Here is a 17,426-nt window from a genome sequence, read left to right as displayed (position 1 = left end):
ATAAATAATAAATAAGCTCTGTAGAATCACGCTTTCCCTCATGACTGCTGCATGGTTTCTACCAGGAAAGTGTCCACAAACATGAGGCCATGCTCCAAAACCACAACACATTTCAGGAAGCAACTCACAACAGGGACAGGAGTCATCCCAAACAACAAAAGGCAGATCTGACCACCGAGAAGTTAAAACAACAGAATTGTCAGAAAGAAAGTGTAAAACGTGTATACTTAAGATACATAAAAGGAAAGCACTAAAAGCACACACAAAAAAACACCCCAAGATATGATTTTAAAAACACCAGAGAGATTTAAAGAAAGAAACAGAAACAAGGAAACATTTTATAAATCATACATATAGTTAATAAAATGAAAACTTGAAGGATGATGTACTAAGTATTGGGTTTGGTGAGCTGGGCACAATGGCACATGCTTGTAATCCCAGCACTTTTGGAGGCCGAGGCGGGCAGATCATGAGGTCAGGAGTTCGAGACTAACCTGGCCAATATGGTGAAACCCCATCTCTACTAAAAATGCAAAATTTAGCTGGGCATGGTGGTGTGTGCCTGTAATCCCAGCTACTTGGGAGGCTGAGGCAGGGGAATCGCTTGAACACAGGAAGCAGAGGTTGCAGTGAGCCAAGATCACAGAGCAAGACTCTGTCTCAAAAAAAAAAAAAAAAAAAAAAAAAAGGGTTTGGTATAAGTAAAGAAAGAATTATGGAAATAGAGTCTAAACCTGAGGAAATTTTATATGCAGCACCTAAAGAGAAAGTTGGGGAATATACAAAAGTGAAGTTGAAATGATAGAGCTTCAAATGTATAGCATAGTGTATGCAAAAATAGAAAACAGAAAGAATGGGAGATAATTTTTAACCTTGAAGTAATAACCTTTAAGAAATTGATGCAAAGATAATTAATGACATAAATTAATGTTTGTGTGGGTAACTCTAAACAAATATTGGCTGTATAAAATATTTTTAATAACTAATTTCTGAGATTAAGAAAACATGTGAGGGACTGAAACACAGGGAAATTAACAAAATATTTGTAAAGGGAAATAGGATTAAGCCATTGTAAAGTCTTTATACTGTTGAGCGTGAGGATAAAAGTACTGAAAAATTTTAAACTTGATAATATTTGTAGGTTAAGTAAAGCCTCTAATTTAAAAAGCAGTGGGAGTGTAGTAGATTTCAAAAACTTGTATTAAACAAAAATATTGAAGTAGCAGATGCAAGACAAAAAGAAAGTCCAAAATATAGAAAAAATGAACCCAACTGGATGAATAGTCAGAATAAATGCAAATAGATGAAACTCACAAGTTAAAGATAGAGAACTTCAAATTCTAGAAAAAAATGTCTAGTAGAATATTTGTAAGAGACACATTTAAACACATATAAATACTGAAAGGTCAAAAAGTAAAATAAAATAAAAAATAAAAAAGGCATAACAGACCAAAAAGCAAGTATAATATTGCATTCATCAACAACATGGTCCACATTTTTTCCTAAAGCTGGGCCATGGCAAACCCTCCCAACACCCAAATTTCCAAAGATTGAAATACGTGTAACTTATCTGAGTGCAATGTAATTCATCTAGGAATCAAGTAAAAGATAACTAGAAAACCCCAACTCCTTAGAACTTGAACCATACATTTCTAAATAATCATTAAGTGAAAAATACCAAAAAGAAATTAAACCGATACTTTGGTTATTAGGATGTAGCACATCAAACTTGGTGGAATGGAGCTAAAGCAGTGCCCAGAGGGAAATTTAAGCCTCGAGTACATATCTTAGAAAAGAAGAAAAGAAAAATTTTTAAAGTGACTAAAGTAAAGATTTAATAGAAGAAAAAGCAATAACAATAGACTACTTTTAATGATCAACTTTCTGTCAATAAATGTCTAAGTGTAGACAAACACGAATCATGTTCCCAAAACATAAACATCAGACCAATTCAGAATGAAAAAAGAAAACAGTCAATATGCTGATCGCCATGAAAAGAACTAAATCAGTCATTAAAAAAAAGTATGCCAGTGATTTCCCCTTGTAGTTATGACATAGAAAGTTGTGAAAACCTTAACTGCCAGGGTAAGGCCATGAAGAGCCTGAACAAACAAATTAGGTGCTTCTTTATGAGAAGAGTGAAGAGCAGTGGATGAAATCTTTATTAAGTGATTTCCAGAGAGAGATAAGTCCTTCATAGAAGTATAGATGGACAGATACAGGCTTTCATGTACCAGAGGCACCTGCCTGGCCTAAGCAAGGATAGGGTCCCATAAACTGAGAGACTCTGAAAGATTAAGGAAACACTACTCAGTTCTGGATGTCAGTGTGGGTTTTCAAGATGGAGTGGAGTTTGGAAGAACCCTGAATTCAAGCAGAGGTCTATTGACCCACCAGTTACCTTCACTGTGTCCCCCATGTCTCTTCCTTCAGAGGGTTTTTTTTCTTTAATTGTTTTTGTTTTGTGGGACAGGGGGAAGGAGTCTTGCTCTGTTGCCCACGCTGGAATGCAGTGGTGCAATCTTGGCTCACCACAACCTCCACCTCCCAGGTTCAAGCGATTCTCCTGCCTCAGCCTCCAAAGTAGCTGGGATTACAGGTGCCTGCCACCACACCCGGCTAATTTTTTGTAGTTTTAGTAGAGACGAGGTTTCACCGTGTTCGCCAGGATGGTCTCAATCTCCTGACCTCGTGATCCACCCACCTCAGCCTCCCAAAGTGCTGGGATGACAGGCGTGAGCCACCGCGCCCGGCCTTGTATTTTTAGTAGAGATGGGGTTTTGCCATGTTAGTCAGACTGGTCTCGAACTCCTGACCTCAGGTGATCCACACACCTCAGCCTCCTAAAGTGCTGGGGTAATAAGCCCCTTCACAGAGTTTTGATAGGAAAGCCGTGGAGGAGAAGAGTCTGGTGAGCAGGGGACTGGGTTACTACCCCACTGCCTCACCGTACCCAAACAATGGGCATGCACCCCAACTCCTCCAGATGCAATGTTGACACGATAAAGAAATGCTCCAGCTTTGGAGGTTAGGGGTTGGGCGAATCACAGGTTACATCAGTCTGACTGGAGTTGCAGCCCAGATCAACTCCAACTGACCTGTGAGACTCCTTAGGGGTTGGCCTCACTGTCACCACAGGCAGAAAGAAGGGTCTCTCTAGGACGCAAACCAGAAAGACCTGAAACATCAACACAGAACAAAATACGTCAGTCTCCAGTGCTCTTTAACATACAATGCCCGAATTAAAATAGTATGATATTTTCAAACAGCCGCCAGACAGCAGCACCTAGAGGCAGGGTGAAACATGTCTGATTCATTGTGATTGGCAGGCAAGGACTTTAAAACAGCTCTTGTAAATGTTTAATGCTATAAACTGAAGTATGTATATAATGGCTGAAGAGATGGAATATTTCAGAGCAAAAAGGGAAATTCTAAAAGAGGAACAAGTGGAATTTTAGCGTAAAAAGCACAATATCTGAGATTAAAACAAAAAAATTAAGTAGGTTGAAAGTAGATTAGAAATGGAAGGAGACAGTACCAGTGAAGTTGAAGACAAGTCAGTACTAATTTTCCAAAATGAAGCAGAGAGAAAAAATATTGATTAAAAAATGCAACAAAGCATCCGTAATGTGTGGTTTAAAGAAATCTGTCTAATAAGCATAAAAGTAGAGTATGGGAGGAGAGGAAAGAAGAATGAGGCAATAAAGTATTTGAATGAATACTTACTAAGCTTTTTTTCTCTTCAATTTGATAAAATGGAAAATCAATCCACAAATCTAAGAAGTTCAGTGGAGTTCAGGAGAATGAATTCAACGCACCAAGGGTCATCAGAGTCAAAAATACTGAAAACCTAAGTAAAAGAAAAAATCTTAAGTCACCAGTGCAGAGGGAGGTTACTGCATCACATAAAGCAGAACAATTATAAGAATGATAGCTGGCTTCCAAAACAATATAAGCCAGGGGAAGCGGTAACAATAACATCTTTAAAGTTCTGAAAGAAAGAAAAATAATTTCAACCTAGAATTCCATATCCAGTGAAATTATCTTCCAAAGTTAGAAAAATCAGATAAGTGCAAACTGAGAAATGTCATAGTCCACATTACAAAAAAAATGTAAAACAAATATCATGCTGAAGAACCATTTTGCCAGATGGAATCTCAGTTCAACAAGAAGGCATAAAATATGCCAAAAAAGATAAATACAGGATTGAATTTGAAAGACTATGTGTTTTGTTCACTTGTCTTAAATATATAAAAGACAATTGAGTCCTTGGAGGAAAAATAATAGGTAATACAACATATGGTGGGATTTATAAATACAGTAAAATATATGAAAATGAAACACAAAGAATGATCAGGGATAAACAGGACTACACTATTTATGGCTTTTACATCACAGGGATGTTAAAATATTACTTCATGGTAGATTTGTATAAATTAAGAATACCTGTTGTAATACCTAGAGAAATCATGAAAAAGAAAGAGATATACCTAAAAACCAATTAAAAGAGATAAGATGGAATAGAAAACCATTTTATAAATAAAAAAGAAAGCAGGAGTAAAACACATAAGATAAATATAAACCAAATTGGAATATGGTGGACTTAATCCCAGCCATATTGATAATTACTTCAAATATAAATGGCTTAGAATTTATCCTTCTACCTTCCAAAGGAGTAATTGCTATAGTACTTGCAATTTCACCATAAAAACAAACAAGAAAACTGAAATAAATTACAAAACAACTGTTGTAAGATAGACAATAGGTAGCACAGAACTGCAAACAATGATCAAAGAGAAACAAATTAGGTGAACCCAATGATCACCTTGGACTTCTGCCTGGAGGCAATTTCTAGACCATGGTGCAAGGAAGGAGAAGCAAACCCAGAAATATTGAGTTGAATAGACAGGAGAGAGTCAGCTGGAGCCAAGATGTCTGGAATTTTCAGGACAGAGTACAGGATAGGAGGGAGTTAGTCAGAGAAAATACTCCAGAAATCTGCACAGAAGTTCCTGTGAGACATTGGCTGAGTATCAGTTTTCAGGTAAAATAGAAATGAAGACTCCATGAGGCATGTCAAAAAAGAAATGCTGGGGGAAAAAATAGTAAGGTCGAGGAAATAAATATTATGAGAATTAAAAAAGGTAGGAACACAACTCTCATTAATCACACAAAATATTACGAGTTACATAACCAAAGTAATTTACAGATAAAATATTAAAATTAATAAGAAATTATAAGATGTAAAAGCAAAGACAAAATATCAATTGCATTTCTATACACTGAAAACAGCAACAAATACACCAACTACAAAACAACAAAACCTACATAATTTTTATAGGAGTTAATTTAGCAAAAGAAAAGTAAAACTTTACTGAAAAATACATTAAAATGTATTAAGGCCATTAAAAAGCTAAGAAAGTGAAGTGTATAGATAGACAGTTCAATATTATAAATACATCCCTTTTCCCAGACTAACCTTCACAGTCAAAGGAAGCTGGGCCAAAACTATGTCAAGGCTCTGCATAGAATATGTCAAGTTGATTTTAACTTTAGTTTTAATTTAATTTATTTGTGTAAATTTAAGAAGTACAAGTACAATTTTGTTACGTGGATCTATTGCCTAGTGTTGGAGTCTGGGTTTTTAGTGTATCCATCGTCACTCAAATAATGTACGTTGTACCCATTAAGTAATTTCTGAATGTTCTGAACTCTTTGCTATTCCACATAAAGTTAAAAATCAAGAAATTACTTAATCAATTTTAACTTTATATAGAAGAGCAAAGGGTTCAGAACATCCAGGAGAGTTTTACTGCACCAGATATAATGATTTATTATAAGGGTTACCTGAGCAAGACCACGTGGTCCTGGCCACACGGATTAACTCACAGACTATTGGGACACAGGAAAAGGCAGCCTCCCTCCCTCCAACTCCCAGAAGTACATCTCACTTAATTACAAACTTGGTAAGTGACAGAGACAGAGCTTCACACATTGAAAGAAAATGTGTATGACATTATGGGGAATAACACATTTTTACCTTAGTCTTAAACTGCACAGATTATGAAGGACAATACTAACAAACTCAATGACATTAAAATAAAAATATTTGTATTTAAAAATACACTATAGGCTGGGTGCGGTGGCTCACACCTGTAATTCCAGCACTTTGGGAGGCCGAGGCGGGTGGATCATGAGGCCAAGAGATCGAGACCATCCTGGTCAACACGGTGAAACCCCGACTCTAATAAAAATACAAAACAATTAGCTGGGCGTGGTGGCATGTGCCTGTAATCCCAGCTACTCAGGAGGCTGAGGCAGGAGAATCACTGGAACCTGGAAGGCAGAAGTTGCAGTGAATCGAGATCATGCCACTGCACTCCAGCCTGGGCAACAGAGTGAGACTCCATCAAAAAAAAAAAAAAAAAAAAAAAGACACTATAACCAAAGTAGAAACAGACTACAGCCTGGAGAAGACATTTGCAATGAGCATAACTGACAAAGGACTGGAATCCAGACTACAGATTAATGAGAAAGAAAATACAGTAGAAGAAAAAATGGTCAGAGGATATGGAAAAGGAGTTTGGAGAAAAATAAACCATAACTTTGAATAAACATGTGAAAAATATCCAAACTCATTACTAGAGAAATAGATGTTATTATCTCAGTGCATGACACTTGTGCACCTGTCAGGAAAATTTAAGGGTACACACTCTGAAGGGCTGGAAAAGATGTGAAGAGGAACGGGTGTGTATGGTAGGAGTATAAATTTGTACAACTACTTTGGAGCTAAATTTATCAATAACTGGTCAATTTAACATAAATATGTCCCACAACCCAGCAATTTCACTCATAGCTATATATTTAACCTTTCGACAAGTGATAAGGAACCCATATAGGACTGGCCGTTGCAGTTCAAATTAGGTTGATGTAAGAGAATATCAGAAACAGCAGAAACCCATCAAGAAGAAAAATGGATAAATAAATTGTAGTATATTCATACAATAAAATGCTATACAGAGAAAACAAATGACCTAGGATTTTGGGTAACAACACAAATAATTCTCACTAACCTAATGCTGGGAAAATACGCTGGTTGCAGGAAGATTCATACATTTTAATTTTACGTAGACAGCTTTATAAATAGAGAAATAAACGACAGTGCACAGGAATGCATGCAGACGTGATAAAGGCAAGATGAAGAGCATGGAATCAAATGAACATCAAATTCGGGACGGTGGTATCTCGAAAGAGGCGGTGGTGAAGGACTAGGAACAGGTTCATGGAATGTTCACCTGCACGTGGGAGAATTTATTGTTTCGACTGAGGAGTGGAGAGCCTAATTCCCTTTTTTTTTTTTTTGATCTTCTGCCCTTTTTCGTGCCACCTAACACTGTCCTGTGTGACCCCCGGGCCAGGCAAAGCCTCACTGCCCCTCCCTGCTCCCTCGCCCTGGGGCCCCTGCCTTGGTTGTTCCTGCCTCTTCAGATTATTTACCCCCAGATGTTCAAACAAGCAGGCCTCCCTTCATCCAAGTCTCCACTCAAACTGCACCATCTCAGGGAGGTTTCCTGACCTCGGTGCCCTGGTCACTCTAGGCATTGTTCTAGTTTAATTCTCCACGCAGCAGTCAGCATTACTGGTAGTTGCATTTGATTTGTGGTAGTTCCTCTGGCTTTTGTCTACTCCTGCCTTCCCTCTCTAGAACACAAGCGCCTTAGCAAAGGAACAAACTGTCTTCTTTTCAGCAGGGACTCGTGCTTGGTGCAAGGCAGGCATTTCACTGGACGAATGAATGAATGAGTTAGGGAGACAATATGAGAACCGTAATCATAACATGGAATATCCATATCAGTTTCCATCAGTATTTTCTTAAGCAATAAAGGCAGAGATTTATTGAAAACGAAAGTACACTCCACAGTGCGTGACCGACGAGAACATAAAGGCTCAACTGTCCCTTTACTGAATTTTCTGGGGTTTAAATACCCTCTAGAGGTTTCCCATTGGTTACTTGGTGTACACCCTATGTAAATGAAGTAGTGGCCCACGATCAGTCTGATTGGTTGTGGAAAGCGACCAATCAGAGACTAAGTGAAGTTACAAAGTTACACCCCTATGCAAACGTCTGATTGGTTGCAGAAAACAACCAATCAGAGATACTTTCGATTTTCCATCAGCCACACAGAAAAAGTGTGTCTGTGTGTTGGGGGCTGGCGCGGGGAGTTGCAAAGGGAGTAGCCTCTGGTTCTTTTGTTACTTAGTCCGCATTTTTATTAGAAGGAGGATCATGGACAAACGTGCATAACTAGGGAATCCCCAAGAATGAGGGGGTCACAGGGCAGAGAAAGAGGAGAAAGGAATGGGAAAAATTGCACGCAGGAGACTGTACTTGAGCAGAGCCTGGCAGGTCAGGCTGCGTTCTGATGGGTACAGGAGAGAGACTGAACAGCAGCACGCGGGGCAGGCTGTGCTCACGTAGGGCATCAAGCTTCTGGGGTGGGACACCATGTGTGAGAGAGAGAGAAGTGCTCAGAGTCCAGGCCAGGGTGAGGGCCCGGCGTGGGTGAACAGGTGTCAGGGCGATGAGGGACAGTGGTCTCTCAGCTGTGTGATGAGCTTCTACACAACGCCAGTGGCCTATGTTGATCAAGCAGACCCTATATGACAGCCCTGCACTAACCACTTTACATGTAGTAACTCATCTCATCCTCTGACAACCAGGTGAGGTGGCTGATCTCATCTTCCCTAATTCTCAGATTAGAAAACGGAGTCTCAGAGAAGTTACCCGAGGCTCCAAGGTCACTTGGGCATTGGATATAGCAACTGATGCCCGTCCCCTGAACTCTGCCCTCTTTGCACAAAATACCAGACAGAGAATATTGTGAAGGCCTGGTGCTACTGAGGGATGGAGGAAGTAAGGACAAGGTCATACTAGAACTGCGTCTCAGACACATGCATCCAAACTCTCAGATGGTGGCTTCTGCAGGATGCAGCTGTGGCTGGGAGCTGCCTGGAAGCCAAAGCAGAAAGAAAAGTGTGTGATTCAGTGTCCATCAGAATAAAAACTTTTTAAAATTTTCAGGAGCTAGTCTGAGTTTTTCCATGCTGTGGCTCAGGGGAAACCCTTCTCTGAGGCCTTTATAAACAGAATGCTGGTAACTGGGCTATTTTCTCAGCAGTGCCCCCATGTGCCAGCCACAACAGTCATGTAAATGTTGCTTTCTCTCATAATTTCCCGGTTCGTAATTGTTATAATCCCTTCCCCACCCCTGTAGGTGGTATGCTTGGGGTTCTTAGGGTCTTATGATATGTGCATACATATATTACAGGAATGATAGATATATTCCGATATAACCATATCACAGGAATATATGTATGTGTGTGTGCATACATATATATCTTCTTTCCTTCCTTCCTTTCTCTTTCTTCCTTTGCATAGGTACTTTCTGAGTGGCATTACATGACAGGCATTTATATAAGGACAAGGGATATATGAGAAAAAGGTAATTCGGCAAACAGGGTTTCTGGAATGTTCAGAACACATGGGGTAAACCATGTGTATTAGTCAAGGTTCTCTAGAGGGACAGAACTATATATATATATATACACACACACATACACACACACATATATAAAATGGGATATGTATATTCCATATATTCTATGTATATATTCACAGAAATAATGGAATATATGTATTCCATGTATTCTGTATCTATATACAGAAATAAATACAGAAAGTTTATTAAGCATTGACTCATACGATCACAAGGTCCCACAATAGGCTGTATGCAGGCTGAGGAGTAAGGAGAGCCAGTCCAAGTCCCAAAACTGAAGAACATGGAGTCCGATGTTCGAGGGCAGGAAGTATCCAGCACAGGAGAAAGATGGAGGCTGGGAGGCTAGGCCAGTCTCTCTTTTCACATTTTTCTGCCTGCTTATATTCTGCCTGCTTATATTCAGCTGATTAGTTGGTGCCCACCCAGATTAAGGGTGGGTCTGCCTTTCCCAGCCCACTGACTCAAATGTTAATCTCCTTTGGCAATACCCTCATGGACACACCCAGGATCAATACTTTATATGCTTCCATCCAATCAAGTTGACACTCAGTATTAACCATCACGCCATGACATAGGACAAGTTATTGCCTGGGACAAAAATGAGCTTATAAACAAAGACGCTTCCTTACATACAGATTTTTTAGATTCCCTAGTAAAAACAACTTCCAAAGCCCCCTCCTCCTCCTGGTCCTCTCTCCGCCTCCCACAGCCTGAGCACCCACAGCATAAATGGGGAGGAGCTGGCGACCCAGAGTTTGGGACCCTTCCCTATGTCCTTGGCGTCTGATGCTATGTGGCTTCTTGGACATTTGTTTTATTCACAAACACTGAAGAATCAGTTTTATTAGACATCTTCCAATTCTGTGTCAAGCCCTTGGAAATCCCAAGTATTTAGCAGTTAGGAGGGAGGGTATAAAGACTCCTGCTGAGGTCACAGTCTGGGGGCAGGATTGGGCCGGAGGGGCAGCCTTAGAGAGGATGCAATTAGCTGGTATTGAAAATAACAGAAGAAAGAAATCCTCAGGTGCAGGACCAGTCACACATACCTTGACATAAGGGTCAGCAAACAAGAAAAGAGAAAGAATGAGTGAGTTCTCAGATGTTTATCATCAGCAGAAACCCACTGGGCAGGCTTAGATTATTAGTGTAACTCAGTGGCACTCACCCTGCACAGAACCACGAACAGGCTCTGCTTCCCAAAAGCAATGGGTCCCATCCCGGGGCCCTCTGTCAATCTGTCCTGATGCACGGTTAAAAGTTTAGTATCACGACTCTTTAATCTAGAAAAATTAATCAAACTTTGAAAAGTTTTTCCTTCTTCCCTCCCTCTACTGCCTCCCTCCTTCTCCTTCCTACCTACATCCCTCTCCCTCTTCCTTCTTCTTCCTCCCTGTCCTTCTTCCCTCTCCTTCCTACCCTCCAACCTCTCCTTACTGCCTCTCCATTTTCCCTCTCCTTCCTCCCTCTCCCTCCTCCCTCTCTCTCCTCCCTCTTTCTCGTTCCTGTCTACCTCCCTCTCCCTCCTCCCTCTCTTTCCTCCCTCCCTCTCCTTTCTCCCTTCCTTCTCTTCTTCCTTCAGTTAGGAAGGAAGTGCCATTACATTGCCAGGCATTGGTATCAGGACAGAGGACGCAAAGAAAACGCCTAATTCGTGCAAGTCATTGTAGCTTGCACCCGGTATGTCTTGGATTGCTAGTTCTGAGAGAAATGAGTCAGTGCACCATGAAGACCCTCAGGCAGCCCCATGGAGAGTTCTGTGCAGAGAGGGACCCAGCCCCCAGCCAACAGCTGGCAACAAATGCCACTCATGTGGATGAGGCCTTGGAAGGAGCCCCTCCCTCTCAGTCCAACTTTGATGACTACAACCTGGCCAAAATCTGACTGCCAATAGGACAGACCCCAAGCGAGGACTACCCAGCAAACCCTTCCCAAATGTATGGCTCACAGAATCTGTGTACACAATAAAGACCCCTAAGTGCTGGGGCGATCCATCATGCAACATTCGATAACTGCAACAGACACTGAGCCCAGTGGTTGGTGCATCATCAGTGCTCAGACAGTGGTGGCTGCTGCCTCTGTCAAATAACAGCAGTTCCATGTTCTGACAGATGTCCTAGATTATTCCAGGAAGTCGCACAGCTCCAGGCTCCTTCCACACCCACAGTGCCCCCTGAGGAAGCCTGGCCCCACAGATGGTGACTGGCGGGAGCCATCAGACCCCCTGTCTGATTGATTGCACTTGAGTCCTAGAGAGGAGGCCACGAGAGAAAGTCACACACGTGAAACTCACACAGGAAGCCCCAGCCTCTGCACCTCTGCGGGACACGGCACAGTAGCTCAGCCAGAGCCTTGGCAACCTTGGGTGCCCTTGGTGAGCTCCTCCTTCCGGAGCCAGCTCTGCAGCTGTTCTTCCTCCTCTTGTGTCTCTCATAGCTTATAATAAAAATCCCTTTCTGGGAATTTCTTTGTTCTTTGAGCATTTCTTTGTTTCTTGCAGCCTAAAAGAGCCCATCTCAAACAACAAGGGTCTGGGTTGAGGAAGGGTTAAGGACATCTTATTTAGACTCAAAGAGCCCAATCAAGCTTTCTGCCTGAATGGAATGATTTGTGCAGTTTCTTGGTGAGACAAGAAGCTGCTTCTCTGCTCTGCCTACTAAGAAGGCCTGGATTTCCATACATAAGTAGATAAACACAACGTGCTGAAGGCAGACAGGGAGAGCAAGAAAGAACACACTATTCATTAACTTCTCCGCTTCCTAATAGGATCACCACGGGTTGAGCAACATTTCTGCTTGAGTACCCCAGCACAAAGCCCTGTCTGGGCCTCAGCCACCTGGTAATTCTAGATTAGGCTCTGCGGCAGCACTGACGGCTGGCTGTTGGCTCCTACAGGTAGAGCTTATTCAACAAGGGGCCCGAGTTGTATGCCCGGAGATCACACATGCCAAGCCTGCTGGGCTGCCGTGGGCGCTGGGCAGTCTCTCTGCATTTGACCCTTTCATGATGAAGCTCCCAGTTCCCTAGGGGTGGGGGCTGAGGAGCCTGGCAAGGCAGTGTGGCCATCCCCACGTTACTCAGCACCACAGGCAGCAGCATTTGACAGCACATAGGAGGGAGCAAGCCTTGCAAAAATGGATCGATAGACACTGCGTATTGAAAGAACCTTGAACAAGCACGTATGTGAGGATTGAGAATGTGGCGTCTGAACTGGCAGCATGTACCCAGAGCAGCACAGACCTCCCGGGACAATGAACAGAGAGGAAATCGAGGTCACAGCAGCCCCTAAGGCCCTATCTTTCTGTTTCTGCAATCACAGAGTCTTCACCTTGCCTTTTGCTCAAAGCCCCAGACATCAACCTGTGGCCCACTGTTAGCCTTTGGCCGTCTGTATCTAGGCCTGCACTGATGGATGTGGCATGCCCAGAGGTGGAGCAGATCCAGGTTGTTGTCAACAACGGTTTTGAACTCACCATCATGTTCTGAGTTAAATATTCCTCCGTGCATCACCCACCTGAATGGTTGTTCTGTGACCCCTGGAACAAGAAGATGGAGCTCCAAATGGCACAACCAGATAAGCATCACTCGCCTCCACCCAAGAGTTCTGCTTGGAGTGTGCTTATTCCCACCTGGGCACACAATGTACCCACACAATAGAGCTTGCTGAGGTTGCAAACCTGCCCGAACATGGGACCCTCCTACGTGATCATGCACCCAAAGGGCTCCAATCCCTCTGCCAATCACCCTAAGAAGTTCCAATCCTGCTGCATTTGGCTGAGAATCCTTTACTGGCTCCCCATCACCAGCATGAATTAAGTCCTACATCCTTAGCTTTCCTCCAGAGCCACCTCTGGATTGACCCAGCCCAGACTGCACCTGTCAGTCATTCTTTGGTATCCTTGTCCGTGAGTCCCTTCTCCTGAACATGCTGAGTCCCTCCTGAATCCGCCCTCCAACCGTGAGGCAGGATAGCACCGTGTGGAAGGCACAGGCCCGCGGATCAGACAGACCTGGACTCTGATGACTTCATCTGATTGAGCCTCAGTTTCCTCATCTATAAATTCAAAATATCATCCTCTCTGCTGTGTAGGGTTGGTGTGAGGATTACATGTCAATCCTGGAGAGCGGGACTCAGGGCCCAGCATGCAGTGCACACTAACCACCCATCGACACGCCAGGGCGCCCCGCTCTAAGCGTGCCTATTGCGTGGTGAAATCACTGCCTTCACTGCGGTTACGGCCATCATCCTCATCACTTCTGCCTTTCCCGTGGTGACGTGGAATCCTTCTCACCCCTTCCTGCATGGCCCCTGCTCACCCCTTCCTTTCACAGCCTCTGCAGGGGCCTCCAAATTCCAGATCCTGGTGTAGGGCCAGCTTTGACCGTGTCTGCCTGAGCCTGGATTGCTGTTCTCTGGCTACACTTTGTGGCGATTCATGACAGCAGAGCCTCACCATGCCCGGCTCAGAGGCTGGCCTTAACATGAGTCCTTTCATGTGGCATCATTTAATTAAGTGTTATATTGTGTGGTTCTATAAATGTCCACCTGAATTTAAATCTGCCAATAAAACTAAAAATCTGCTCTAAAAGGAAGACAATGATTGTGAGTAGACATGGCCAAATGCCCATAAATCAGAAGGGGTGATGTCCAGGCAGAGGCTGGAATTGAAGTCACTAAGTCAGGAAAGGACCATCACCCACAGCTAAGGAGACTTTCTTGCAGATGCCACTGTGTGCATTTAGGATGTGATGATCTGAAGAGTGGAACAGTCACCCCCATGGTGAACATAGCTGAGGGCACACCAGGAACCTGATGCCAAGCTGCCCGGCACCACCGGGGCACTCCTCCTACCACAGCAGAAGCCAATTTCAGGTCTAGAGGAAATCAAGCCTGTCCATCCAGGGACAAACCCAGGTCCAGTAGGCCCTGTCGGGGAGCTTCCCAGAGGTAACCTGGAGCCCACCCAGGGGCAGGACAAATAACTATGCAGGAGACCCTGAGGGTCCAGATTAGGGTGTTTCCCAAGGCAGGGCACATGGAGGCCCCTTCACGCATGGGTGTCTCAGTGGGACCCTGAGACCTTCTGAGAGCAGGGGGCATCCCTAGGTAAAGGAGACATGGTTGCACCCGAGAGAAGGGTGCTGGGCTGTAGAACACTGCACAGAGGTGAACCCGGAGCTGAGACAGATTGCACCTGGGGCCTCTGCCCTCCAGCCCGGGGCCTGTTCTCCTGGGCAAGGCAGCATACCTTGTAGCGTAGTTCTCTGTGCACATCCAGTCTCAGAGGTCACATGTAGAAAACTATAGTTTTCTAAGAAAAACCAGGCTTCCAGTGGGTGTAAAGCCTTGAGCTCCCAGCTGGTCCATCACGGATCAGACTGGTTTCCAGCACATACACTTGATGGGCTCAGCTCAGCACCGAGTGTGCACAGAAACCCACGCAGCCTCTCAGAAAGTGTGGAATCCAGAACTGACCAGCGTGCCCCATCTCCCTACCCCCAGGGGTCTGGCATCCACTCACAGAGGCACTCAGACCCAGGGGACCTGGAAATGCAGCCTTTGCTAATCAACCCCACCTCCCTTCCACCTCACAATCCCCCCATCACCTTAACCATCCTGCCACCCTGGCTCAGGCCGTCTGCCTCCCAGCAAAGCTGCTTATACCCATGACTTTCCTCCTCCTGGAGTCTGGTTCCCCAGGACAGTCAGTGCCACAGGCCTCCCCCTGCCCCACCCCAGTGGTCTCAGGTTCTTTACCGGGAGTCTACCCATCCAATCCCCCAGCACCTGGCTGAGGAGGTGATTTCCACATTCTAAGACACCAGCTGCTGATCTATGGTGACAGGGAATAAGATGCCAGCATTTTAATAAGAGCTTCTTGGGAGTGGGGAGGTAGGGCACAGGAATACAAGTGTTTCATGGTAAATGGACACATGCGTTCTGAGACATCTGATTTCAGAAGCACCCATCTTAGGATTCAGGAAGTGTGATACGGCCTCTCTTTTTCAAGAAAGCAGAGAAGACAGTGACTTGCCCATCACAGCTTCAGTGTCATGCCAGCTTACTGTGTGCAAGATGCTACTACTTACGGGATACTTTCAGGGTCAATGTGGCCGAGTGGCGGAGCTGGGACACAGACTTGGGGGTAAAGCAGAACCTGGCCATAATGCCAACTCTGCCGTCTATAAGCTGCAGGACTGCAGTGAGTCACTCGGACTCTCCCAGCCTCCGTTTACCCATAGTCAGTGGGCAAGGGGTCCAGGTTCAAGTCCCTCATTGCAATACCCACATCCCAAAAGCTGTGAAAACCCGAAGTATTTTTCGAACTCATTCAATGATAAGACCCCACCTGACCTGACCTGGCCTCTTTGGTAACCAAATCTGACCTGAGATACCTGCAGTTCTTTAGTCTTTGATGGACCAGATTCCCAAGAATATTCATGTTTCAGGCAGAACTGCTATATCTGTTGTGTTTGATTACGGGTGCTGTCCCCAACCCCTGGGGTGCCCCATAAAAGATCTGATGTTCAGTGTATGACTTTTTGCATTCTGAATGATGCTGATTCTGAGACACATGTGGTTCCCAGGGTTCCAGGGGTCAGTGAACCTCTACCCATCTAAAGCAGAACTTTGCCAAACAGAGCGACTGGGGCCAGGGCCATCATCTCCATCCTATGGACTCTGATCAGTCACCTTTCCCTATTCTCAGGAATGGTGAACAAGAGCCAGGACTTGGGCACAGCTCTCTGGGCTCTGGTCACATGTCCTTTGCTGTCCTACAAGCATTTGGGAGTGTGCTCCAGGAAATGGTGCCCTGGCTGGGAGGGCTGTACCTGAGACGCTCCCCATGGTTTATTTGGCCACATGGAGGGGCTCTTGCCCTCTCAAGCGAAAGCACAGCAGGGATGAGAGGGCCAAGTGCGGGAGGTACACATCCTGAGATGAGGTCTGGAGTCGGGGGTCACGGGTCAGGCGAGCACTGGTGTTACCGAGTAATGTCTTCATGAAGTGACTCCTCGAGAGCAGCGGAGGTCAAGGGTGGGGCTGCCCCTGCCTAGACCAGGGATTACCCTCTTGTTTCAGACTTGGAACTAAAACTGCTGGGATCAGTGCCTCCACTGGGGGCCTAAATCCCCTGTTACTCGTTTTCAATGCCCTGTCATCTCTGTCCTGTTTGATATTCTTGTCTGTTTCCTTTTGCTGGAACACAAAGATAATTTATACTTCGTTCTTAGAAAAAGAAAAAAAAAAAAAAAAGCAGTTGTGCGATTGTGGGCAGAAATAGTCCATTGTGAGCTGTTTACAGGATGGGGCATTGGTGGATTCAGACTGGGACTCCCACCCACGGTGAAGACCCTTGAAAGTGATACCACTGCAAAGCTATAGGAGGGCCCTGAAGGAAAATTCTCCTTGCAAACTGTCCTGTCCCTGAAGCTTTGATTCCTTTCCTGCTGCTGATATCGCTGTCTGTCTGTTCCACATGAGCTCCTCTCTCCTCCACTCAGCCGTCTGGACTACACAAAACCTTACTGCTGCTACAGCTTGATGCTCTTCCCCCCTGCCACCACCCAAGCACACACACTGCACAACATACTCAGCATCTAGATTCTCAGGCTGGGCCAGGAACAGGGCCTGAGTCTATGGAGTTCCCATCAGCATCTTCACGGGGGGATCCTACAAAAACAGCCATCCACAACTCTTTGCCTAAATATATAGGAAGTGACTTCTTTTCTTTTGTGCCTTCCCATCAAAGGGTGGCATCAGACTAATATGGGTTTTGTTTGCCACAGCTTTCTATCAAAAGACGTTGAGCAAGTCCCAAATACTTTCATCTTCAGAAGAGCTATATATCAAGGATTTCTGTGTAG

This window comes from Macaca thibetana, chromosome 10 (genome assembly GCF_024542745.1).
Source record: "Macaca thibetana thibetana isolate TM-01 chromosome 10, ASM2454274v1, whole genome shotgun sequence".
Taxonomy (NCBI): domain Eukaryota; kingdom Metazoa; phylum Chordata; class Mammalia; order Primates; family Cercopithecidae; genus Macaca; species Macaca thibetana.
This window is presented reverse-complemented; position numbering follows the sequence as displayed.